Source organism: Pelodiscus sinensis, chromosome 14, assembly GCF_052426305.1.
Source record: "Pelodiscus sinensis isolate ZL-2025 chromosome 14, ASM5242630v1, whole genome shotgun sequence".
Classification (NCBI taxonomy): Eukaryota; Metazoa; Chordata; order Testudines; family Trionychidae; genus Pelodiscus; species Pelodiscus sinensis.
Genome location: NC_143065.1, coordinates 12,862,055 through 12,887,605, shown reverse-complemented (window position 1 = coordinate 12,887,605; position 25,551 = coordinate 12,862,055). Strand labels below are relative to the sequence as shown.

The following is a 25,551-nucleotide window of genomic DNA, read 5'->3' as shown; positions in this document are numbered from 1 at the left end:
CCATTTCAACGAGGTCGGCTGCGTTCCGCGTCTGCCTATGCCCCACTTCAGTTCTGTTTTTATGGCTAAAGTGGTGAATTATCCTGGTGCTGACCTCAGGGGGGGATGCTCAGGTGGAGTGAAGCTCCATTCACCTCAGTGGCGTGACACTAATTGACATTAGCTGAGGACAAAGCCCTGCATATGTTAATATGGCCCCAGGCACAGTCTCTGGGAAAACACATGGTCCCACTGTGTGCTATCCCGCTGACGGCTCCTGCTCCAGCACAGCTCCACGATTGCTTCCTTCCTACTCCTCGCCCCCTCAAACTCTCCTCATGTGGCTGCACCTAGTGGGGAGGCCGTGCGTTTCCACATACAGCAGAACCTCAGAGCCCTTGTCTACACTAGGCAGTTATTTTGAAATAACCTGCCCTTATTTTGAAATAATAAGCAGAGTGTCCACACTAGCAAGCCCGTTAGTTTGAAATCATAGGCTGGTTATTTAAAAACCAGGATTCCTGCTTTCCTTGGGGAATAAGCTTATTTTGAATAGTTATTTTGGGAGTTATTATTTCGAATTTAGTTATTTCAAAATAATTTCCTATTGTAGACATGCCCAGAGCCACAAACACCAGCGTTACGAACTGGCCACTCAGCCATACACCTCACTTGGAACTGGAGGTAATGCAATCAGGCGGCAACAGAGATTTTTTTAAAAGAGCAAATTCAGTCCTGTCCTGTGTTAAAGGTAAATTAGTAAAAAAAAATAAAGGGAAAGCTTTACAAAAAGATTTGACAAGGTAAGGAAACAGATTCGGTGCTTGTTCCATTTAAATTAAGATGTTTAAAAGGAGCATTTTTCTTCTGCATAAGAAAGTTTCAAAGCTGTATTGAGTGACTATTCAGTTGCAAACTTTTGAAAGAACAATCACAACGTTTTGATCAGTTAGGAACAACCTCCCTTCCCGAAGGGTTTGGAGTTCTGAGGCTCTACTATACAGTTGTTTTATTCATAAAAATGTTTGTCCTTTTCCCTAAACCTACAACAGCATGCAAAAAATTATCCAGGCACAGAAACTTCACTCAGTAAATAATGGGTGGGAAACTGAGGAGCCGATGAGGAATAAAAGAGAAAAGGAACAGCAAGATGAAGACAAGAAAGGATGCAAGGTATTATATTGCTAGCTAGATCTCGTGTATTGGTCTATAGATATATTTGTCTATAGTTGTCTATGTAGGTGCTGTGGGATCATTTGGGATGAAAAGCAAGGGTTAAAAGTTACTCCTGCTTCTGAAAGATGGAAAATATCACAGCTCTGGCAAATATACTAGGATTTTTTTAAAATAGCGTTTAGTTTTCAAGGTTTTTCGTGAATCTGGGCAAAGAAGCAAGTTCACATTAATGACAGATGGGATAGAAACATTTTGTTTGGGGAAAAAAGATCTGCTTTTTGAGTCACATGTAGGCAGAAATAAAAAGCGACTTAACCTCTTCAGCTCTCCCCGCTCTCCCAGGTTCACATTTCAAAGTGTGACTGACATTCCTTCCTCCTGCATAGAGCAGACGGGGAACTAGCAGAGAAAGGGTTAAAATATTGAGCATCAAATGGTCCCATGTTTTGTCTATAGGAGAGGCTGTGAGCCAGCCACTCAGTTTACCTTTGCGCTCTCTGAAGCAGCTTGAGCTCCTGGTTTGAGTCCTTCTTACAGGATGGCAAATCATGCACTGAGAGAGCCCTTCAAAGCTTTTCTAACACCTCCGACCCCCAGGCAAGACCATCTTCAGAGTCGTCAGGTGGGCTTCCCTCTGAGTCTCTAGGATCCACTCGCGGTGAAACTCAAGCACCCTGAACCCCAAGCAGGCACTCCTGGGAATGCAGCCTGCTGAGAGCTGCACAGCTCTAGTTTTCGTAGAATCATATAATCCTGGGGTTGGAAGAGGCCTCAGGAGCCATCGAGTCCAGCCCCCTGCCCAAAGCAGGACCAATCCCAACTAAATCAACCCAGCCAGGGCTTTGTCAAGCCGGGACTTAAACACCTCTAGGGATGGAGATTCCACGCCCTCCCTAGGGAACCTATTCCATTGCTTCACCACCCTCCTAGGGAAATAGTTTTTCCTAATGTCCAACCTAGACTTTCCCCACTGTAACTTGAGACGATTGCTCCTTGTTCTGCAATGCATCACTACTGAGAACAGCCTCTCTCCATCCTCCTTGGAACCTCCCTTCAGGTGGTTGAAGGCTGCTATCAAATCCCCCCTCACTCTTCTCTTCTGTAGGCTACATAAGCTCAAATTCCTCAGCCTCTCCTCGTAAGCCATATGCTCCAGTCCCCTCATCATCCTTGTTGCCCTCTGCCGGACCTTCCCCAATGCATCCTTTCGATAGTGGGGCCCCCAGAACTGGATGCAATACTCCAGTTGTGGCCTCACCATTGCCAAATAAAGGGGAATAATCACTTGGATCTGCTGGCAGTGCTCCTCCTAATGCACCCTAATATGTCGTTAGCCTCACTGCTGACCCCTTGCTGCATGTGAGAGCGTGGAGCAGGGAATTTGGCTCTTTGACTCTCATCAGTGGGACCGTGTGCCCCCCTCCACCATCCTTGTACTATTGATGCCTTGTGCGGTATCACTGGTAAACTAATTGGTTGATAATGCCATGGTGGCATGTGGGTAGCAGCATTATGTGTAAAGTACAAACGTCCGCTGATATGGGGCCTGACGTGTTTATCAGCCAAGATTCGATCAGGGGAACCCTGCTTCTCAAAGGTGTCAAAGTTAATGGGCACTAACAATGGTGGGGGGACAGGCACAGAGCAATCTGTATTTTAGCAAACAACCACATGGAACATCTTTCACCACAAGACTCTCTGGGCATGTCTACACTGCAAGAGTATTTCAAAATAAGTTATTTTGGAATAGTAACTCCCAAAATTACTATTTTGAAATAGCACATCCACACTACAGGGAAGCCTGGAAATTAGTCCAAAGCAGGCTCCTGTAATGTGGACGCACTCCCTTGATTTAGAGCCCCAGAAGGCAGTGGGGAACAATTACTTTGAATGGCCTTGGGGAGGAGCTATTTCGAAATAGCAGTAGAGGAGTGTCCACACTACAGCTATTTCGAAATAGATGTTATTCCTCATGAAATGAGGGTTTATTATACTGGAATAAGAAGCCTGTTATTTCAAAATAATTTTGAAATAACGGGCTTGCTGCGTGGGTGCTCACCTTGTTCTTTCGAATAATGCCATCACGTAGACGCGCCCTATGTCTCTATCTGCACGGCATGAAGCAACTTTACCTCAGGATAGCCCTCAGGAAGATGCATTTCCAAGTGGGACTGGAGTACACAAGTGTACCGTTCTGACCCGAGGATTTGGCCAGCCCTGTTGCTGGGACCATGTGGTAGGGATTTTACCTTGATCCAAGTCTAGTGTTTTGCTTTAGCTACTAGAAAGTGTTTTATGTTTATTTCTCTGGTAACTATTTCTGGCTTTAATGCCTTATACTTACATAAGACCTCGCTCTGTAGTTAAATAAACTTGTTTTGTTTTTTAATTAAAACGAATCCAATGTTGTGGTTAAATCGAGCTGTTTGGTAACTCCAGTGAAAATAGCAAACTGTAGCATATTGACCTCTTCCCAAGACAAGGGACCTTTTTTATCTGAACTTCCCAGGAGAGGGCTAGGCACCTGTTTTGGGGACAATTCAGGGCAGGGAGTGTGTTGGGGTCACCCTGCAAGTAGTAACCAAGTGGTGGCAGCCAGAGTGTGGTTGGGGTATGGCTGCCGGGGTCAGCGCTGCTGGGCCAGGGTTGCAGCTCTGCAGTCTCAGGGAATGACTTTCGTGTGGCAGGCTGTTTGTGAGTGGCCCACATTGGGTGCCAACTTGTTTCGCATCTAGGGATTCCTACCTGTGGTCCCGCGAGAGCAGAGCACCCCATTGAGCTCTACCCCCCACACACTGTGGAGATCATGGCAGGGGATTGGCATTCTTTATGGGTGGGCAAACGAACCTTGGGCATGGTGGCCCTAGAGCACCCAGGCCACTGACATAACCCGGGGCAAAGCACTGTTCTACCTGCAAGTCTGACATTACCACAGTCTTTCCTTGGGCCTCAGTTGCTACGGCAATAGTGCAGCTCTTCATTAGCTGCTCACTCCTCTCTCCACACTACAGAGGCCTGTTTGAGAGATGCCTCAGAAACTATCATCCATTCCTCCCTTTCCCCAGCCCAGATCTTAACGACTCCGGCACTACTCAGTCACATGCTATTAAGTAATTACAGTGTCTTTCTCACGCATCTTTAAACCAATAGGGCGCACCCACGCTAGCAAAACTGCAGAAGAAAAAACAACCGCCCAACCCAGAGCAGCTACATTCACAAGGGGCAGGGAGGAAGTCTGAGGGGAAAAGACAGAGAGGGGAGAGAATTTACCCTGGTGGTAAAACCTGCTTCAGACAAACTCCCCTTGCTGCTGTTTTGACAGCCCAAACATACTCGCTCATGCAATATCTCGGTCTTGTTAAAGGTAATTACAGCTCTTCCTGTGTAATGAGATGGTTTTTAAAGGCCATTCAAAAGAAATTTTCTATAATGAGGTTAAGGGTTTTATGGTGTTATACATCAAGGGAGCTGGTAATTGGTCGGATCCATGCAGTGTCCTGAAGCAGGGAGATAGGAGGCTTCGTGAATAATAGGCCAGTGCAGAGTCTCCAAAATGTTTAGCCTCTTGAAAAGGGTGCGTATGGGGGTGGGGGGAGGGCAAGAGAAAAATTAATTTTGGAAGGCACCAGCATTTGCAGATGTAATGAGTGGTTTGCATGATGCGGTGGCCGCCTCAAAGCAAAAGCATGGGCAGATCTATGTGCATGTGGACAGGCCCTGGGGTTGAGCACCAACCCACTTTGAAATGCGGCGCTGTCCACCATGGCCAGTGTCTCTTCCTGCACCATTCCCTCTGTGTGGCAGCAATTATTGACAAACCATTCTTCTTGTGGTCTTCATTGCCTGCTCATTCCTCTCCTAACCCTGGAGAGAGGCAAACGCTGGGCAGTCCTGTTCAGATCGGACTTAGAACCAGAAATGGATCAAAACAGGAGCTTCCTGCCTGAGCCAGCCCCTCTGCACTGTCCTAAGTGTTGGGTAAAATGGGAAGCTTCACAAAACAAAACATGTGACAGAGCAGGGCTGGCAAACTCACCCTGGTCTGTCTCTATAGAGATGCAATGAGGCCAGAACGTTACATCTGAATATCTACTCCCTACCCTGAGAGGTTTCTTAACTATGGCTATCTGGATCAAATGGAACCCAAATCCAGACAGTTCCTGCTTTTATGCACCAAATCCTGCATCAGATCCTGGTCCCTCCTCAATTCATTTCTAATAAAACCCGAACTGGATTTCCGCTCAGCACTGGAACTGAACCGTCTACAATGCTCAAAAAGTCAGATCAATCTTTTCTTCAAAAAAAGTGACTTTCCATTTATCCCCTTGCCTTTGTTCATCTAAAATCTGGCCAGGTTTAGAAGTAGACATGATTGTTATTCAAAAACGTGTGCTCACAGCTATCAGATAGGGCTGTCGGAGGTTTCGCCATGTTTCCCCTTATTTAAAATGAGAAATAACTAGCTCAGTCATCTCTGTGTGGGAACTATGGGAAAACGGAAAGCCAACGAATTCTGAGAAAGCATGAAAACAGGTGATCATTATTCAAGAGCATTTCTTAACACCTATCTTACAGGACTGTCTGAGGTTTTTGCAGCATCTCCCCACATTTAGAATAAGGAATAATTAGCTCATGCGCCGCTATGTGGGAACTATGGGTAAATGAGCAATGAATGAATTCTGAGAAAGCACAAAAATAGGCCATCTCCAACCTGAAAATAAGTGATACCGGAAATTTCATCATAAAACCTGTTCTCTCTCCATCTCCAGCCCACTTGTACAGACTGAAGAGGTAGCACGACAGGTTAATAGATAAGTATCTGAACATTTGGGTGCTAAGTGCTTGTTTGATTGAAGTTGAACCTCTAGACGTGTTGAGGTTCGCCCAACACTAATGCTGGCGTCACTGAATCAGACAAGAGGATACGGGCGGATTATAAAGGACTGTGCCCTGCTGCATGCACTCCTTCCCAGCTAAAGGAGTTGGGGCAATAACCCAAGCCTATGCCTCTCTCATAAAAACTGAACTAACCTTTCGCTTACAAAGTGACGTTCCAAAAAGGGTGGAAAAGTTTTTCCTTCTGTTTTAGTCTATAGATGCCTCTAACCCCACAGCTGTTTTACTCTCCCTCCACACTCTTCTCTTTGAAGTAGGTACAATTCCCAAATGTGGCTAACTCGATCTCTCTTGCTAGTTTCACATAGGTGTAGCATCTTCTGTGCCAAGTGCTTTGGGGCTAGATCTGAAATCTTTCAAAGTCTGGACTGTAGAGGTGAGCAATTTTTTTTTCCGCCAAAATTGCAGATTTGGATTGACTGAAACGTTTCACACGTGTGTGTCAAATTCAAAGTCAATTGTTCTGGTCCAAAGAATGTTGAAACACGTCTAAATGGCTGATGGTGACATTTCTGAAGAGAAACATTTCACTTTGGTAGGCTAGGTTCACAAAGCAATTTACACACCATTCACAGAGCAGAGGAAGTGGGCTATCAAGAAGACTCCATATGGTTGCCAGGTGTCTGGTATTGGCCCAGACAGTCCAGTATTTGCAGCCTCTGTCCTGTAAAAAAAAAAAAACCCAGAAAATACCTGTCATGTAAAATGTCCAGTATTTTCTATTTTTCTCAGACAGAAGGCCGCTTGGGACATTCCTCCCCTGCCACATCTGGCGGGGACAGGCAGAGCGGGAAGCATGGGGATTTAAAGGCGCAGTGGCTCTTTTTTTGTGTGCATTTTTTTGACCAACAACTTTGCCCCTCCCCTTTTTTTCCTCAACAATTTTGGTCTTTTTTTTTTTGCTCAACCAATTTTTTTCCTGCCATGTTCGGTATTTTTTGTGAAAGTATCTGCAACCCTAAGACTCCATCTTGCTTAGTTTAAAAGTACTTGAGTCTCAACCTAGCCTGACTTTCCCAATTTCTTTTGCTTTTATTAAGTAAGTGTTCAAATTGCTTGAAAAGTAATCAAATGATTTGCTCAATCCTAATTGTACAGTTTCCCGATTTTTAAATTCACCAAAAGTTCTATACATTTTGGTTTCAGGTTGACCCAAAACAATTCCTCCCCCACCCCCAATTTTTTGGAACTGCCACAGGACTGGTAGGGGGGAATCATTTATTCTCACAGCTCTCCTGGCGTGTTTGGAGCTAGGATTTGGCTTCGGCCTGTTGTGTACATTGAGTCACATCCTCAGATGTTGCACTGACGTCGGTGCAGCTACACTGATTTACACCCCCTGAGGATCTGGCCCAGAAGCACTAGTGTTGCCATGAAGATCTGGAGCTGGATTTAAATCTGAAGTTTTTGTGGTGTTTGGATCCAGGATTTCTGTCTCCTGCTCCCCGCATGTGAAGTTCGCCAAGCCAATAAGCAGCAGCCTCATCATTGATGTGCAGAGCCCTCAGGCCATCATCAAATCTCGTCAGAGGGCAGTCGCCAGTGATGCGTGAGATTGTCTGTCTTTGGCCGCAGCCACATGTCGGAGCCATGTCTCATCTCTACCTATTACTGGGAGGTACAGATACATGACACAACGATTATTATAAACCCTGTTTCCTCAGGATTGTGATGGGGAAGCCGATCCCCGCACTCAAGTCAGCTGGCCGGCTGGTGCCGGCAGCTGTAGGGACGCAGCCGTGGCTGCCGCGAAAAGTGAACAGCCCACTGGCGGCGCAAGCGCTGGGGGGCACGGGACACAGGTGGTAGGTGGGAAAGGGGGGGACAAAGCCCCTGCAATCCCCGGTGGCCTGGTGGCACCCGCCAGCTGTGAGAATGCTGCCACCGCTACGGAAGGCAAGTAGCTGGTCAACAGCACAGGCACGGTAGAGCTGGGAGCCAGGAAGGAGGACCCTAGGATCCAGGAGGGGGCAGCCGGTACGCTGAGCGTACTGGGGTGGGATGCTGGCCGGGACGCTCCAAAGAGAGGCAGTTGGGAGCAAAAGGGGGGAGGAGAGCAGGGTCTGGCTGTGTTCTCATCCCTCGCAGGTGGAGGAGGCGAGTTTGGGGGCACCAGGGGCAACAGACGCCCAGGACGCCAACGCCGATTGCGACGGAATTTCCCCAAGGGGCGAGCGGAGCAACCCAATGGCAAGCGACCAACCTGGCCGAGCCAGGAGCCAAACCGTAACGGCCCGAGCGGCAAGGCGGGGAGCGTCAGTGGGACTGGCTGCTCAGGACTGTAAGAGAGGGCCAGAGACTCAAGGGGAGAGACTCAGAGCTGGGGTGTCGGTAGACAGGACTGAAGGGACCTCGCTACAAGGATTAACAGCCAGACGGTTCTTCAAGGCAGCGCGAAGTGACGTGCTTGAGCCTTTCACGTTGGAGGCCTGAGCATGAGTGAGTGTGAGGGCCTCCTGTGCAGGCAAGACAGTTTCAGAAGCACAGTGGAGGCTGCATGGATTATGTCCAGGTTTTATTTCTGGCAACGGCATGATGCCCACTTTTTGGCAGCTGTGGAGTCAGACATAGATCGGGGGCGGGGGGGATTTTAATTGCTAGAGAGTCCAGGCCTCAAAGTGAGTCTGAGTCAATTGCTTCTAGCACGGAATCGTTAAAGCCTCTAGCCTAGCAGCAGCAGGCTGATCAGCTGTTTGTCGGCTCAGCGTGGCAGCCATGTAAATTTAAATGAAGCCACGATTATTTAAATCGTGGCTTCATTTGCCTTTGCCTATCTGTCTAATCTACATGGCTCCATCGATGGAGCCATGTAGTCTAGACACAGCCTAAGTGTGTCCAGACCTGGGAACCCAGAACAGCTGGATTCTCTGCCTTCATCATGCAAAACTGCCCGGGTCCTTCCCAGCGCCTCCTCCTGGGCACTCCCCTGACAGAGCTCTGCCTCCCCCAAGGTCTGCTCTCCCTGTTTTCCCGTCTCTCTCCAGTCACAGGCTGCTCTGAGTCCCCCGCCCCATTCCCTGCATCTCTTCCCCCAGGAAGGTAAGTAAAGGCTGGCGCAGCTGAGCCCCAACCCCTCCAAGGGCCACCCAGGACAGCCTGCCTATTTAGATTACAAGCTCTCCGGGAGACCTGCTCTTACTAGGTACAGCGCCTTGCGCAGCAGGGGACCAATCTCTGGTAGGCCTTGGAGGCGCCACTTGAAGACTTGCAATAACAACCCTGGATTAGTGGTTTCCATTCAAATGAACAGTCACAATGCTTTGTTTTGCTGGGGTGCCTGGGGGGCCTGTGCTCCACTAGCCGAGATGGGGCAAAGGGTCCAACGGCCCCAGAAAATTGAAGGAACTGTAGCTAGGCAGCAGGAGGGCCCTCCCTCGCCAAGAGGCTTGGGTGAGTAACCCAAGGTCCGTCTGTGCTGCCGAGAAACCCAGGACACGTCTCAGGGCCCAGCCAATTGATTCGGGCTCACAGGGCCTCTCCCCATGCTGGCGTTCAGAGCCCAAACGTCCACACTGGTGTTTTCTGCCCTGGAGCCTGAGTCAATCGCCCAGGCTCGGAGATATGGTGCAGGGGGTTCACTTGCTGAGTTGACACAGCCCAGAGTTGGCACCAGAGGACCCAAGACTTCTGGGTCACCCACTTGTAAAATGTCACCCTGCAGCCGAGGACTCTGGCACAACTGTCAGCCTGTGCCATGGCAGGGCCCAGCACGGGGCACTGCAGTCTGGGGAGGAGCATGGGGGTGCTGCAGACGAAGAGCCAATGGGTGGGGAGAGCTTTGGCAGGGCTCTGGCCCGGGCTGTCCGTTCCCTGCTTTCATGAGCGTAAACGAGCAAACTCCAATCCCTCACGGAGCCGAGATTCCAAGCCACACACCGTGTGTGTGCACAATGCCATTGGTGGTGAGCTAGCATATATTACCCGCCTCCCTCTGCCGGAGAGGCTGCATTTCATATCACAGCTATTTATGTTTTTTAAAGACCAATTAAATATTAAAGGCATTTATCAAGGCTTAACACTGCAGCAAGCAGAGCCACTCGGATGTCAGTGAGGCGAGTGTGTTTGGTTTTGGAAGGGGAGGCAGAGCCCAAAGTGCAGTCCGGAGGGAGCCGCACATTTGTGGGTTGATCTACTGCACACACCGGTACCAGCTACCTCTCTGTGCAGAAGGTGCCAGGGCTGGGGACTGGGAAATGGGATGCAAAGCTTTTGGTCGCGGCTTAGATCCAGCCCAGGTGGACAGTGACTAATTGTCGTTATTGCCTGACAGCTGCTCCGTGGCCTGGTATAAACTGTGCCGGACTCTCAGCCTCATTTCCAGTGGACAGGCCACAGCATCACTAAGGGCCATTGTTGGCCATGTCACCAGGAGGCCCATGGCTAATTAGGCCACCTCAGCTAGAGGCTGCTGAGTGAGGACAGAGGATTGCACAGAGGAAGGTGTGTTTGCCACTGTCTTCTGCCTATTTGGGGTGTAAAGAGAGGCTTTGACAACTTTCAGTAACAACCAGGCCCCTCCCCACGGCTCCCAAACCTTTCCAAACAAACAAGAGAAGGCAGGCTCGCTGGCAGGGAGTGCCAGGGGTGTGAACAGAGCTTGGACCCCCAGCATTCACAGGTGAGATTGCTGGCACTAAAGGTGTCCCCGTGCCCTGCACCAGCAGAGCCACACCACCCACTGCAGCTGAGCAGCCTGGCACGAAAACCGTTTGCAGAAGAACAATCCAAAGAAGCCAACACTTGTGTGAGAGAACAGGGAGGTTCTCTCCGGCCAGCAGGACACCTAACCCCACATGTTAACTGTCCCACGTGCACAGAGGAGTCCTGACACTGGACTCTACCCTGGTGTGTTGCCACCGAGGGCAGGGTCTCCCCCAGTATTGGACACCCCAGTGCCCTCCGTGGCACGCCCAGGGGGATGGGAGCATGTCTGCTGGCATCACAGGTGCTCTGGGGTAGGGCGCTCCTGCACTGTCACTCTATCTGTGCCCCTCATCAATACCCCCTCCCCTATGGACCCATAAGTAGACTGCACGTAGCTTCCCTCAGAGCCCAAGCTGCGACATGGGCCCCAGCAGCCTAGACGGTGCTGCCGGGCCGGTGGCCTGCCCCAGTGCTGACTGCGCTGGGGCCTAGGAAGGCCGATACTCGCCAAGGGGGCTCCGCGTAGTGATAAAGGCACCAGAGAGGGGAAATTTGCGAATAGAAACAAGTGAGGGTGAGATAATGAACCGGCGGCCACCTTTCAGCGATGAGAAACAGGCAGCAGCTCAAACCGGCACCCTTCAAGGGGCTGGGGGCCAACGAGTCCCTTGCCTGCCCCACACCCCGTGTGTCTGTCTCAGGCATAAATCGTTCATCTGGGCCACGGGCTGTCCTCAGACGGAGACGGAATTCAATATTTCACGTGACCACGGTCAATGCAGCAGCCCCTTCCGCTGACCTTTCCGCCATGTATTTGACATTGCTCTCTCAGTGCCGCTCCAAGCCCCTCTGACAGCACGTCACCCTGGGAGAGGGGCCGCTCGGGTGGCCAGCTCAGCCATTGCTGTGAGACACAGAACAGAGAGAGGGGAAACCTCCCTCCCCTCTGGCCCCTGCCTGCCCTGTCCCTCCTCACATTACCTTTCTCCTTCCTGCCACTCCCCTGCCCTCCTGCCTCAACCCTCTCTCCCCTTCCTCCCTCTTTCCTTCCTCCTCCTCTGTATCTCCCTGGCTTCAGTCCCCATCCTCCCTCCTTCCAGCCCCACCCGCCAGCAGGCTCCAGCCCTTCCCAGTTCTCCGTGGCCTGTCAGTCTCTGTGCCTCTTTCCATCTGGTTGCCCCAGCAAAGGTTTCCTTGTGCCCTCGATATGTCCCAGGCAGGACCAAACAGGCCCCTGCTCAGTGACAAGCGCCAGATAAAAAAAGCTTGAGCAGCACAATGGGAGGATGAGTGTTTCTGCAGCCTTCACGACGTCTGGGAGCTCGGGGGCTGCATGGCCTATTCCCATCCCCCCTGTCTCTAGCGCTGCCAGGGAATTTTCCTTTGCTTCTCTTCTCCAGGCCGCATGGCCCCTCACAGGGATTCCCATTGGCCATTCCCGCAAAAGTGGCCCCAGAGAGATGACTGGCGGTCACATTGCACTGGTGTAAACCAGGCTGACAGCAGGAGTTGCACTGGAGCAGCTCCCCCCAGGGCTGAATGCAGGTGTAGACAAGGCCTCCACTCCCAAAGTGGCCAATCCAGCCCCTCAGTCACACGAGCATTCACCTTATGGGCAGGACGCTCAGTCCCTTTGCCAGCAGGCCCTCCCCACAAAGCAGACTGATCAGAGTCACAGCTGAGGGTCACGATGCAGCAAAGAACCGGCAGCATCTCCCCAGGGCTCTCCCCTAAGGACATAACCTCAGCTAGGCCAGAGCCAGCCTATAGATCCAACATGGCCTCCCCGGCCCAGGCATGACCGGCTACTACAGTGCACACGAATGCGCTCAGCTCTCTGGGGCAAGGAAGCCTCGCCGGTAAGGCCTGAGACCGGGCGAGTGCAATCGCTGAGGATGCAGCAGGAGAGCAGGAGATACTGGGCCAGGCAGAATGGGGAGGAGACGTCCCCACCGAGGGAGCCCTGGGGCTCTTCCCTGAGGGAGGCATGGCCAAGCAGGCGGGTTGCAAACCCCACTTGTGAAATGGGGCGGAGAGGGGAGCCGCTGCATGTCTGGGCTGTCTGGTGCCACCGCAGAGCAGTGTTTGGGGGGCCTGTGGAGCGGTCACCTTCCGTTCTCTCTTTCATGGTGCAGCAGGGCAGCCACCTCGGAGGCACAAAGAACTGAGACATCTGGAATGATCCCGAGCTCATAAAACCGGCCGGTTGGCAGTGTGGGCCGATCGCCCTTCCACATCTCCCACGCCAGCTACCTCAGAAAGGGCCGACTCTGCAAAATATGGACAGGAGGCAGCCCTGTGCCACTCCCCACCTCCCTGTGCGGACAGGTGTCTTAGGGCACCGCGGCACCTCTCCCCATTCCCTTCACACCTGCTCTCTTCTCTCTCTCTCCTCGGTGCACTGAACAGGGTGCTCTCCCATCCCTCCTCTGCACAAGTGCTGGCTGATTGGCTGCTCTCTGCCCCTAGGACTCCTCACCTCTCTTCTTCTCCAGCCCTCCACCATGGCAGCGGCTGCTCCTCCTTCACCAAGGGGCTGATCCCCACTTCTCTCATGCCCGCTGCAGCCCACCAGTGCACTCCCTCTCGTCCCAGAGGCTTCCCTACTAGGAGCCTGTGGCTCTCCTCCCCCTCTCATGGCATGTTTGCTTGGGGCTGGGAAGGAATGCATGTGGAAGGAAAGCTCATGGCACTGACTCTGCCCACAGGACATTTCATGAGGACACCCAACCCCCTAGAGTAACAGAGGCATTTAGATTCTTAGACGGAGCATGAAAAAAACAGTATCGCAAATGCTGTTAGGATACAGATATCCAGGCCTGCTTTGTATGGCCTATACTTGAAGAATTTAGGTGCATTCTTACAGGGGAGTATGAACAAAAAATCAAAATCACAGTTTACTCACGTGTGATGGTCCAAGGCCTTGTTCTTAAGCTAAGGCCTTTGGCTCAGCATATTGAAAGAAGCAAAATTCCAAACATGTCATATTGAAATAGAGCACATTCCAAACATGACATATTGAAATAAGGCAATTTGGCGCTGTTAGAAAGGGCATCCAATCTACTGCCTCCTGATAAAGGGACAAGCCTAGAAGATTTAAAGGCAAGGACCCACTTATCAATAGCTGGGGTTGTGAAATCCTTATTTCTTTATTGCTTTGTTGGTATGCTCCCCATCTCTCTATTGTTTGTCTGGTTCTGTCTGGTTCTTTGATTGATTCCGTCTCCTGTATAATGAATTTTGCTGGGTGTAAACCAATTAAGGTGGTAGGATATAATTGGTTAGATAATCATGTTACAATAACTTAGGGGTTGGTTAGCTCAATTTCAGTAGAATGGTTGGAATGATTAAGGTATATCCAACACTATTACTATATCTATTAGAGGTAAACAGGAAGTAAGGAGGAAAAAACAAGGGAAAAAGGAAAGGAAACTGGATTAAAGCTTGCTGGAAGCAAACCCCAATAAACATTGAATTGTTTGCATCTCCGGAGTTCAGGTATCGCTGTTCTCTGGTCGTGTGAGAAGGACCAGGGAAGTGGGAGAGTGAAGGGTAAGAACACTCTTCCTCTTAGGTCGGGAATGGGCAAAATATGGCCCCTGGGCCGGACCTGGCTCACCAAGCCACAGGATCCGGCCCGCGGATGCAGCAGGGAGCCTCGGTCAGTCTTCCTGCTTGCCTCGCCCCACCTGCATACCATGCAGAAAAGCAGCTACGAGGCTGTTTCTCTTTAAAAACTGGGAGGGCGGGGGGACTTCAGGTGGTGCTCCTGCCCCCAGCAAAATCCCATTGGCTGGTTTGTAGCCAGAATCTGTCCCATGGGAGCTGCTGCACCACGCTCCCTCCCCTCCAGCTCATAGTTATTCATACATGCACATAGCCCTGCCGGCCTGCCTGAGAAATGTGCTGGGATGCTGGTGAGGAGTCACTCAGGTAAGTCTCCTGGCCAGAGCCTGCCTCTGCTACCCGAGCCCCTCCCTTCCCCAAGCCTCTGCCCCCCAGTCATGCCACCCTACTCCACATACCCAAACACTCTGCCCCCTCCTGCATATCTATGTAAGAGATCTCAGTGATCAGAAACCCGCAGCCCTTATTTGTTCATTTAGCCACTTCTCTGCATTAAAGTTTCTTTAAATCATCGAGTGAGTAGTTGGCTAGTCCAATGCCCCAGGTCACAACCGCCTCCTTCACCCAAACTCCCTCCCAGACCCCACTCTCCCTGCTGCACCCCAGTTTCTAACCCCAAGCTCCCTTCTGCACCCAACCTCCATCCCAGAACTCCTGCACCTCCTCCATTAAAACCATGGAAGAGTGTGGCCCTCGACTACTTTCCAAATTCTTGGGGTAGCCCCCCCATCAAAAATTATTGCCCAACCCGTTTGTTTTGGTTTTGGTTTTTTGGCAGCATGGGCATACCCGGAGATGCATCTCGCTCTGCCCTGGAGATACAAGAAACTCTTGCTCTGCAGTACAAATACTCCCCAGTAACAGCTCTGCCCATGGGCAGAATGAGGGGAGACAGGACAGAAGCGGCACCAAAGCCATGTTCAATATATTCCTGGGTGATGGGGACTTCAGGCAGCTGCCAAAACCTCCAGCTTCCCCTAACTACTCCCAGGAAACTATTACACAAAAATCTCCATCACATGGACCATTTGGGGGCTACACAGAACAGAACCAACAAAACGGGGAGAAAGGGGTGTCCTGGTTGCAGTACACTAAGGTAGGGGATAAGACGGTGCTGGGTCCTGCCTCGATGACCTCTCGAGGTCCCTTCCAGTTCTAGTGTTCTATGATTCTAATACAGGTTGACAATTGTGGCAGGGCCTCTCCATAAGGACCTGTGAATACAGGATCCCTCCTGCCTAGTTTGGGTCTAATGTACTCTACTGAACATGGGGCTTTGACTATAACCAGCCTGAACGTGCTCCTGCAATCTCCCTCCAGCCAACGCGGAGTAACTGAGCTGCAAAGCGTGGGTGTGTGGGGAGGGGAAGAGCCCTGTTCAGCCTGTTTCTCCATGTCTCCCTGGGGTCTGATCTTGCCAACACTCGACTGCACTGTTGCGACTGATCAGAACAGCCAGGAGGAAAGAGCAACGCACGGGAACTGTCCGAATCTGCTGTGCCTAACATGCCATCTAACGGTGTGACAGCCTATGATTCCAGCATCCTAGTGACATATTTAGCCTCCCTGGTGGACCATCCTTTCAAGATGCAGCATTCCCAAGCAAGGAAAGCTATTAAAGTGAGCACTATACTTGAGCTTCACCATAAAGACTGGTGGCTTTGGAGTTTTCTGATGGGTGGCAGGGGTGGAGGGTTGGTGCTGCATTAGCCAATCTCCTGCAATCCGGCTCTGGTGTGCAATGACAAAGTGCATTAGCCTGACACATGGAAGGGAGCAGCAGACATCTTTCTTGCATGCGTAACAGGCTAAGCCAGGGGATGGGAGAGGGTAGAAGCCCTCCCCCCCCGCTCCCATCATGCACAATGTATGACAGGACCTCGGGGAGGCGGGGGTGGTTCCAGAAAGATGAGTGGGTACATTTCAGGGAGTTTAGCCCTCAGTCATAAAGCAACCACCACTAGGAGACCAGCATCTTGGGGCGGGGGGGGGGAGGAGGGAGGAGAGAGCAGGCAGATTGGAAGGAGATTGTCCCTCACTCACACAGCAAAAGAGTTTCGTTCTCCTAACCTCACCCAGAATGGTTAAAGTCAAAGTCTGTCTGCTGAGGCCAGAGATGCTACCCGGGGTTATAGGCTCCCAGTGTCACAGGCATGATTCGGGACTCTTACTCATTACTTAGGACTCTCGTGTTTCCAGTAGGGATGAAGAGTTTAACCTGTTAACCGATAAGCATGAGCCTTTCTGGTTAAACTGCCAACCATCGCAGGGAGCCAATGCGTCCAGCAGCACCAGCAGCCAGGGCCGGTGGGGCCAGCAGCCTCCGGGAGCCCATAGGTCTGGTGGTACTGGGAGCCTGGAGCCTGTGGGGCTGGCAGCCGCCGGGAGCCAACGGAGCCAGCAGTCCACAAAGCATTTAACCGTGTAACTGATTGTAATTCCATCGGTTACATGGTTCCTGGGTTTTTAAAAAGTTTGTACATCCCTAGTGTCCAGCACGCTGTCACCCCAAGCTAGTTCTCTGTGCGCTGTTGTCCCAAGAGCTAGCCCTGACTTCTTCTCTTCCCCACCTCTGCCCTACATGCATGCTACAATGGCAAACCCTCCTCTTCCTCGGCTCTAGAGAGGGACAAAGGGGATAACAAATTTCTCTCCAAAGAAACAGCAAAAAAGCAAAAAGCACATGAGATGGGTGGCAGTGCCCACTCCAGCAACAGTGATGGGAGTGGGAGGTCTGAGAAGAAGAAAACCTCTTCTCACCCATCCCCATCATAATCCCCACCCACTAGCTAATAAATCTTTTCCTTTCCTTTGCCCACTCAATGTTCTTGGGTCACCAAAGGTTTCCTTAGTGCAAGCTGCTTTAGCAGCAGCTCAGTCACTTGGTAAGGCATTTGCCTGGCTTGATCCTGAGATAAGCTCAGTTACAAATGAGGGAGTCCGATTCTGCAAACCGTCACTTGTGCCTATAGTGCAGGCTCCCTGAAGTTGACGGGACGACTCCTGGCAGTGTGCATCCCAGCCTGGTAGCGTTAGCAGGACTGGATCCAATGTTACCGATCTAGGGAAGAGAAGGCTGTAATGGGAGATAGTTATCTAACAGCTGCAAGGGAAAATGACCCCCAATTAGAACCCAAGGAAGAAAGTTCAAATTCATTAGTATAGAAGGATGGATGAATTCATGGAACCATTTTTTTAAAACACTGAGGTTTTACACATTATTTCCAAGGTGCTATAATTTTGCCAGTGTGTAAATTAAACAAATCTCTGACTTCTAAAGTTCTGTATCTACAGGTACTTAGTCCTAAAGTTAAAACATTTCAAGATTCACCACAAAATTTCAGTATCAGTATTTCTAGCTGGTTCTAATCCACTGATATGAACGCATTTCATGACCTTTGAGTCTTCTTTAGCTCAGTAGAGATTGATGCTGGGACATCAAAAGGAAAGATTTATTATAAGGGCCTTTTACCCAGAAATATCCAGACCCACATGGGCTGGCACAATCAGATCAAGTGGCTAAAAACCGAAGCTAGACAAATTCAAACGAAGTAAGATGCTAATTAACAGCAAGGGTAATTAAGCAATGGAGGGATGTGGTGGAATTTCCATTACTTGAAATCTTTACATCAAGATCGGGTGTCTTTCTAAAAGACATGCTCTAGCTCAACCACAAGTTAATGGGCTTGATGTACAAAATCAGTTTGATGCAGGATGTCACATTAGAATGCCACAGAGGTCCCTTCTGGCTTTAAAATTTATCACTCTATGGTGGGGAAAAAAATCGTATGTTGCACGAAAATATTTATCCTCTCTGAGTTTCTATGTCAGTTCTTTTTCCTGATGAATTTTGCTTCGTCAAGGATACTAAAAAGTATTTCTCATGACTAACAAAGCAGTGATATTACTGAATACACAAATTAAGGAAAAAGAAAGGAATAAATAAGTCTGTTGATGAAAAATGAATAATTCAGTTGAGGATCGGATACTTTAATCGATTCGCCTAGAATTTGAATGAAATCACTTTTACTTATGGTAAGTTTGTCTTTTGGTTTCAAACTCTGTGACCTGGAAAGCAACATATTTGCATTTTACTTTCTAATACATAAACCAAGGCTTCATTCTGTAAGCTTTTCTTGTTGAATAATCTTCTATAATTTAATTGGAATTTGAATCCCATAAAAAGCCATTTCTACTTAGTTTTCTACTGATCTTTTGTATTGAGACTTTGTGATCTGAAAAAGCAATACATCTGATGTTTACTTATTATCATACCAAGAGAGGCCTAATTGTTTTTGACTGTTTAGTGAATAATCTGTTGAATCTAAAAAGCAGGTTTGGCTTAGCTCTTTATTGAGTCTGGTGGGTATTAAAATGCTATAATCCGAAGAATAATCTGTATTTCCTTATTCTGTTTTCAGACTGAATAACCAGGGGCTTGATCCCTGCCAACAGTTTGAAGTCCCTGGGATCACACACACGGCTAATGTTACTCCTGTGTCCCTTGGGGTATGTCTACACAACAGTGTTATTCCGAAATAACTATGCGAGCGTCCACACAGCTAGCTCATTATTTTGAATGGGCTTATTCTGACTTCTGTAAACCTCATTCCATGAGGAATAATGCCTCTTCTAAAATTGCTATTTCAGAATAGCAGTAGTATGGATGCTCCACTGCTGCTATTTCGAAATACCTTCCTCCCCCCCCCCCCAAGGCCATTCAAAGTAATTACACCCCAGTGCTTCCTGGGACTCTAAATCGAGGTCACACTTCCACACTGGGGGAGCCTGTCTGGACTAATTTCCAGGTTTTCCTGTACTGCAGACGTGCTATTTTGAAATAAGCTATTTTGGAGTATTTCTTCCAGAACAATTTATTCCAAAATAATCGTGCCTTGTAGATATAGCCGTGGAGAATTTAGACTCTGAAAGAGGAATATTTAAAAGTATTCAGATGCTTAAAGAAGAAGACAGGCAGAGATGATGGACCCTGAATATCTTTAAAACTCTGTCCCTATGTCTCTACTAGAACTGGAAAGAAAATTGATTACAAATGCAGTTTTGACTTTGTTCTTCAGTGCGTGTGAGATTTTTATGTGCTGGCATAAAGGTTTCTCACATTCCGAGTCTTTCTCAACGACCCACTCTAGATCGACTCTGAGTTAGTGGGCTCAGTACAGGACTGGAAGAAATGCTAAGGCTTGCTCTAGAAGAACTCAGTCTGAATGATCAGAGGTTAAAATCTATATAATTTGTGAACCCTATTATTGCCTTGCCTAATGGGTACATATTTTTCAAAGTGTTTAGAGGAGCTGGCTAGGAACTTGTTTATTTTATTGCCCTGGCAATTTGTGGGATACACGCGCTCAGGAGCTAAACTCTGGAAATTATTATATATTTTTAAAAAATGTAAATCTAAAATAAGCAGTGAACAGGCCATTTTCCCTAAAGCTCCTTCTCGGGACTCTACTTCGTAAGCTGAGCGGGGATCTCTGAAAATGGCTTTGAGAGATGCCTCCCAATGCAGCCTGCAAAGAGACAATGGCTGACCCATCTTGTCTAGTGATTTTGGGAGGGTCACAGTTTGGCCACCCAATCTGAGGCACCATGAAGGTCCTGAGAGACTCCAATCCTTTTTTGCCAGGCGCTGGGAATGGGTGGCAGGGGATGTATTGCTTGATGATTACCTGTTCTCCTCCAGGCCACTGTCAGAAGGCAGGATGGTGGGCTAGACTGCAGTCTGACCCCGCAAGGCATCTCTTAGGGTATGTCTACACTACAGTGCTAATTCGAACTAACTTAGTTCGAATTAGTTAATTCGAACTAAGCTAATTCGAACTAACGCGTCTAGAACTAAAAACTAGTTCGAATTAGCGTTTTGCTAATTCGAACTAGCATGTCCACACAGAGTGGACCCTGAATAGAGGTTAAGGATGGCCGGAAGCAGTGCCGGCAGGGCAGCAGATGAGGACTTTGAGTGTGGAGCTGCTGTCTCAGGCTAGCCAAGGGCTGTGCTTAAAGGGACCCGACCCCCACCCCGGACAGATAGTTCTCAGGGTTCCCCGCTTGCAAAGCAGTCCTGGCTTGGAGTGCCCTGAGTGCCCACACTTGGCACATCACAGCACTCGGCCATCAGTCCAGCTGCACTTGCCACAGGCTGCCATCCGGGGGGAGGGAGCAATCGGGGGGCTGCAGGAGAGCTTCCACCCTGAGAAGCCCGCAGAGCCAGCCCAGTCCTCCCCATCGGGGGCTCGTACCCCATTCCTCCCTCACCTCCTTCCACTTACCCCTCCCTAGCCCACCTTCCTGAGGTACAAAATAAGAAAACGTGTGTTCCAAAATAGAATCTTTCTTTATTGAACAAAACTGGGGGAGACTGGGAAAAAGTGGGAGAGGGGAAGAGAGAGGCTGGGAGAGGGGAGGGAAACTAAAATGATCAGGGGTTTGGAACAGGTCCCATATAAAGAGAGGCTAAAGAGACTGGGACTTTTCAGCTTAGAAAAGAGGAGACAGAAGGGGGACAGGATAGAGGTCTATAAAAGCAAGAGTGGTGTGGAGAGGGTGCATAAAGAAAAGTTCTCCATTAGTTCCCATAATAGAAGGACTAGAGGACACCAAAGGAAAGGAATGGGTAGCAGGCTTCAAGCTAGTAACAGAAAGTTCTTCTTCACAAAGCAAATAGTCAACCTGTGGAACTCCTTGCTGCAGGAGGCTGTGAAGGCTAGAACTAGAATAGAGTTTAAAGAGAAGTTAGGGTATGTCTACACTACCCTCCTAGTTCGAACTAGGAGGGTAATGTATGCATACCGCACTTGCTAATGAAGCCCGGGATTTGAATTTCCCGGGCTTCATTAGCATAAGCGGGGAGCCGCCATTTTTAAATCCCCGCTGCTTCGAACCCCGTGCAGCGTGGCTACACGGGGCTCGAACTAGGTAGTTCGGACTAGGGTGCCTATTCTGAACTACCGGTACACCTCGTTTCACGAGGAGTAACGGTAGTTCAGAATAGGAACCTAGTCCGAACTACCTAGTTCGAGCCCCGTGTAGCCGCGCTGCACGGGGTTCGAAGCAGCGGGGATTTAAAAATGGCGGCTCCCCGCTTATGCTAATGAAGCCCGGGAAATTCAAATCCCGGGCTTCATTAGCAAGTGCGGTATGCATACATTACCCCGCTAGTTCGAACTAGCGGGGTAGTGTAGACATACCCTTAGATCAAGTCATAGAGGTTGGGTCCATGGAGTGCTATTAGCCAGGGGGTAGGAATGGTGTCACTGCCCAAAGTTTGTGGAAGGCTGGAGATGGATGGCACGAGACAAATGGCTTGGTCACTGTCTTTGGTCCATCCCCTCCAGGGTACCTAGGGTTGGCCGCTGTCGGCAGACAGGCTACTGGACTAGGTGGACCTTTGGTCTGACCCAGTACGGCCATTGTAAGCTCAGGGCTCAGGGTCGGGAGTCTCAGTGGACTACCCTGATTTTCATGCAAATCTGCTCCTGGGTGGCCAGGCTGGCAGCTCTCCTGCCCTAGACGGCCACTTTCCTGTGCCTAGTGCGGAGATCGTGGATGAGGTCCACGATGTCCGCACTAGACCAGGCGGGTGCCCGCCTCTTGCGGTCCTGGCCAGGCTCCCGAGAGCCGCCTGCCTGGTCCCGGGAAGAGGCAGAGGGCTGGGGGGCATCGGGTGGCTGGCTCATGGCGTGCCAGGTGCAGGGTCTGCTGGCTGGGTGCTGGCAGGCTTGCACCTGGCACAGGCACCATAGCCAGCCCGTTCCCCTTTAAGGGCTCTGGGGCCGGGAGGGAGGCAGACGAGTTTCCCTGGTGGTGCCCAGTGTGGCCACCAGGGAAAGCTGGGGAGGGCTAGCCTCCCACTAGTTCGAATTAAGGGGCTACGCAGCCCTTAATTCGAACTAGTAAGTTCGAACTAGGCTGAGTCCTCGTAAAATGAGGTTTACCTAGTTCGAACTAAGCACTCCGCTAGTTCGAATTAAGTTCGAACTAGCGGAGCACTAGTGTTGCACCTATGAAAGTTAATTCGAACTAACGTTAGTTAGTTCGAATTAACTTTGTAGTGTAGACATACTCTTACATTCTTATGCACTGTTAAAGTTCACGGGAGCTTTACCATGGCTACCAATGTGTGCAGGACCAAAACCCAAAGTGCTGAGTGACCACTTCCTGAAAATCAGGGACAGTTTAAATCTCTCTCAAAACTCAGGCACCCAGAATCACTAATCCGCTTTTGACAATCGTGGCTACCCAGGTGAATCTTGAAGAGCCACAACCCATCTAATGGTTACTGCATTCAACCAGCCTGAAAAGTCACATGCCATCATACTAAGGGATCTAGGGGTCATAGTGGACCACAAGCTAAACACGAGTCAACAGTGTGAGACTGTTGCAAAAATGGCAAACGTGATTCTGGGATGCATTAACAGGAGTGTTGTGAGCAAGACACAAGAAATCATACTTCCTCTCTGCTCTGCACTGATTAGGCCTCAGTTGGAGTATTGTGTCCAGTCCTGGGTACCACATTTCGAGAAAGATGTGGCAAAATTGGAGAAAGTCCAGAGAAGAGCAACAAAAATGATGAGAGGTCTAGAGAACATGACCTACAAGGCAAGGCTGAAGGAATTGGACTTGTTTAGTTTAGAAAAGAGAAGACTGAGAGGGGACATAAGAGCAGTTTTCAGGTATCCAAAAGGGTGTCACAAGGAGGAGGGAGAAAAATTGTTCTCCTTGGCTTCTGATGATAGGGTAAGAAGCAATGGGCTCAAATTGCAGCCAGGGAGGTTTAGGTTGCACATTAGGAAAAACTTCCTAGCTGTCAGGGTGGTTAAACACTGGAATAAATTGCCTAGGGGGTTTGTGGAATCTCCATCACTGGAGATATTTAAGAGCTGGTTAGATAGACACCTGTCAGGGATGAACTAGACAGTGCTTGGTCCTACCATGAGGGCAGGGGACTCTTGAGGTCTCTTCCGTTTCTAAGATTCTATGATCCTTAGGTGAATGAAAGGTGATGCCCTGGATTCTCTGCTCAAACGGGTCTAAACCTCTGGAGTCCCACAAGTGCGGTCCAAGAGGAACAGAGAGCAGGGGAGGAGACAGCATGCGGAGCGGGTGCAGACAAGCAGCGCGAGTGAGCAGGAGACATGCAGTGTGACTCAAAGACAAAGCCAGACAGGGAGAGATCTCAAAACTGAGGCACTGAGTCAGGCATTTTGTTCTCATGTGTCAGTTCACAGACAGATCCTCCCTTGTTCTTTGCCTCCTTTTCTTCACGCACACTCACATACGACCAGTCTTCTGCATCAGGAACCAAACAGCAGCCTCCCACTGCCACAGCCACCAGCCTGAGTCTTTGCTTGACTTAGAATGAATAAATAACCACACCCCAGGACGTTGTGTTCCAGTCGCATGCTGACAGCTCCACACAACTTCATCAGGCACTCAGACTTGCCATTTCCCTTTTCAGGGAGCATAAAAGGTGCAGCTCCTCTGAAGACAAGTGAGATGCGCCAGAGTGCTGTGCGTGGTTGCAGTATTGATCGCATGCGTAGGCATAGCCTGTATTGTATGTGACAGACACACGGGTGCACGGGGGGTAAGACAGGCAGCCACAGCCTGTTATCTGAACCTGGGCCCAAGTTCTACCCTACTGCTATAGATCCCAGAGCGTAACTCTGTGAGACAGGCACTTACACTCTGTTTATACAGCACCTAGCACAATAGGGCCCCGATCTCAGCTGGGACTTCTAGGTGCTAATAAAATAATGATAAGAATAAGCCACAGCTGCATTTCATAGGAACCATAATATAACATTCAAATTCTATTTATATGCAGAATATTTATATACATAATAATAATCCCCCTTTGGAATATCAATCATGAAATAATAACAGGTCAGCGAGAGCAGATGATTGATTGAAACTGCCCCATCTGACCATTCATATTCTGCAATATCAGGCTATAATTCACAGCAACAGGCAAACAGATTGCTGCCTATGATCAGTGGCGGCATGCCGCTTGGAAACAAAATGGGCAGCCGGGCTAGGGGGAATATACCATTTTACTCAATGCATCAACAGAAATGGGTAAATTCAAGACAGTGATCCTTTTAGCACAGCCTGGGTAAAATATCACCACGAGGACTGAAAAGCCACCTTGACTCTGAAACAATTCCAAAGGGCATTGTTATAATTTTGGCATCATTTCTAACTCCCGGGGGATATTTTGCCACTCCTGTCATCGAAACAAAAGCAGGCTGTATTATGGACAAAATTCGCTGCAGTGGAAATGCACAAATTGATTTCTATGGAGCTGCGTTTACAATATTAATACATATGGGTATATGTACATAGGTCCTGGTTCGCTGCCGTTCTTAGCCCTATTTGACAGCACCAATTTCAATGGCATTAAAGCAATATGAAACAGAGGAGTGCAGTGGCGAATAAAACTCACAGCTAGAGGGAGATGTATGAGTTTCTATGAATAGGTACCCTGAGACTGGCTAGGTTATTCTGGCATTGAGATTATTGGTTAAATCCAAGATTTTGCTGCTAGAGAATATAACCGAGCCAGAGCCACTGGTGTATCCTTCTGCAAGAGATCAGGCCCTGTGGTAAGCAGGCACAAATCCCACTAACCTCAATAAGATTCATGCCCACATACTCCAGGGCAGAAACGGATCTGAAGAGTTTAGGAGTTCAAAGCCAGCTAGTCATACATACATAATCCCCAAATTAACTACAGGAGTGTGCTCTCTGCTGTGTTCTGGGAGTTTTATCTGAAGGCGTTTGGGATGGTTGCACAAGTAGCAAAGCCAGGAATGGGTTATGCAGATCCTCCAAGTGTCGCACTGACAATATCGTTATGCCTCATCCTACCAACAAGATTTCTGCTCAGGCTGCACGTTACTGGAAATCTATATAAAGAATGGTTTAGGATATTTATGTTTTATTGGGTCCATTTCCTGTAAAACCATCAGCCCTTGTACCTGCGTGACTCTGAGGCAGAGAAAAAAATGCAACTGCTTAACCTCATCTACCTCCCATTCCTAGTCCATGTATCTCCAACCAATGTGCAGCCTGAACTCCAGCCATCAAACACAGGTCCACAAGGCACAGCCGTAGGCAGGTACCAATGGCGCTGATTCTAGAATGATGGGTAATGATGCAGACGACCCATCTGGATGCGCTTTCCTAAACATGACAGAAAAACGTCCCTCA

At 49.2% G+C, this 25,551-nt stretch overlaps 1 protein-coding gene across 4 annotated transcripts in view; it reads right to left on the bottom strand.

Moving 5' to 3' along the window:
* The window catches only part of LINGO1 (leucine rich repeat and Ig domain containing 1), a 515,304-nt gene that overhangs the window by 238,551 nt on the left and 251,202 nt on the right, over positions 1 to 25,551 (bottom strand). The window contains exon 4 of one of the 4 annotated variants that reach the window (XM_089781970.1): positions 6,618 to 6,715. The exons of the other annotated variants lie outside the window; for them this stretch is intronic. The gene's annotated coding sequence lies outside the window, so the exon portion shown is untranslated. The remainder of the gene's footprint in view (positions 1 to 6,617; positions 6,716 to 25,551) is intronic. 4 annotated transcript variants of the gene reach the window in all.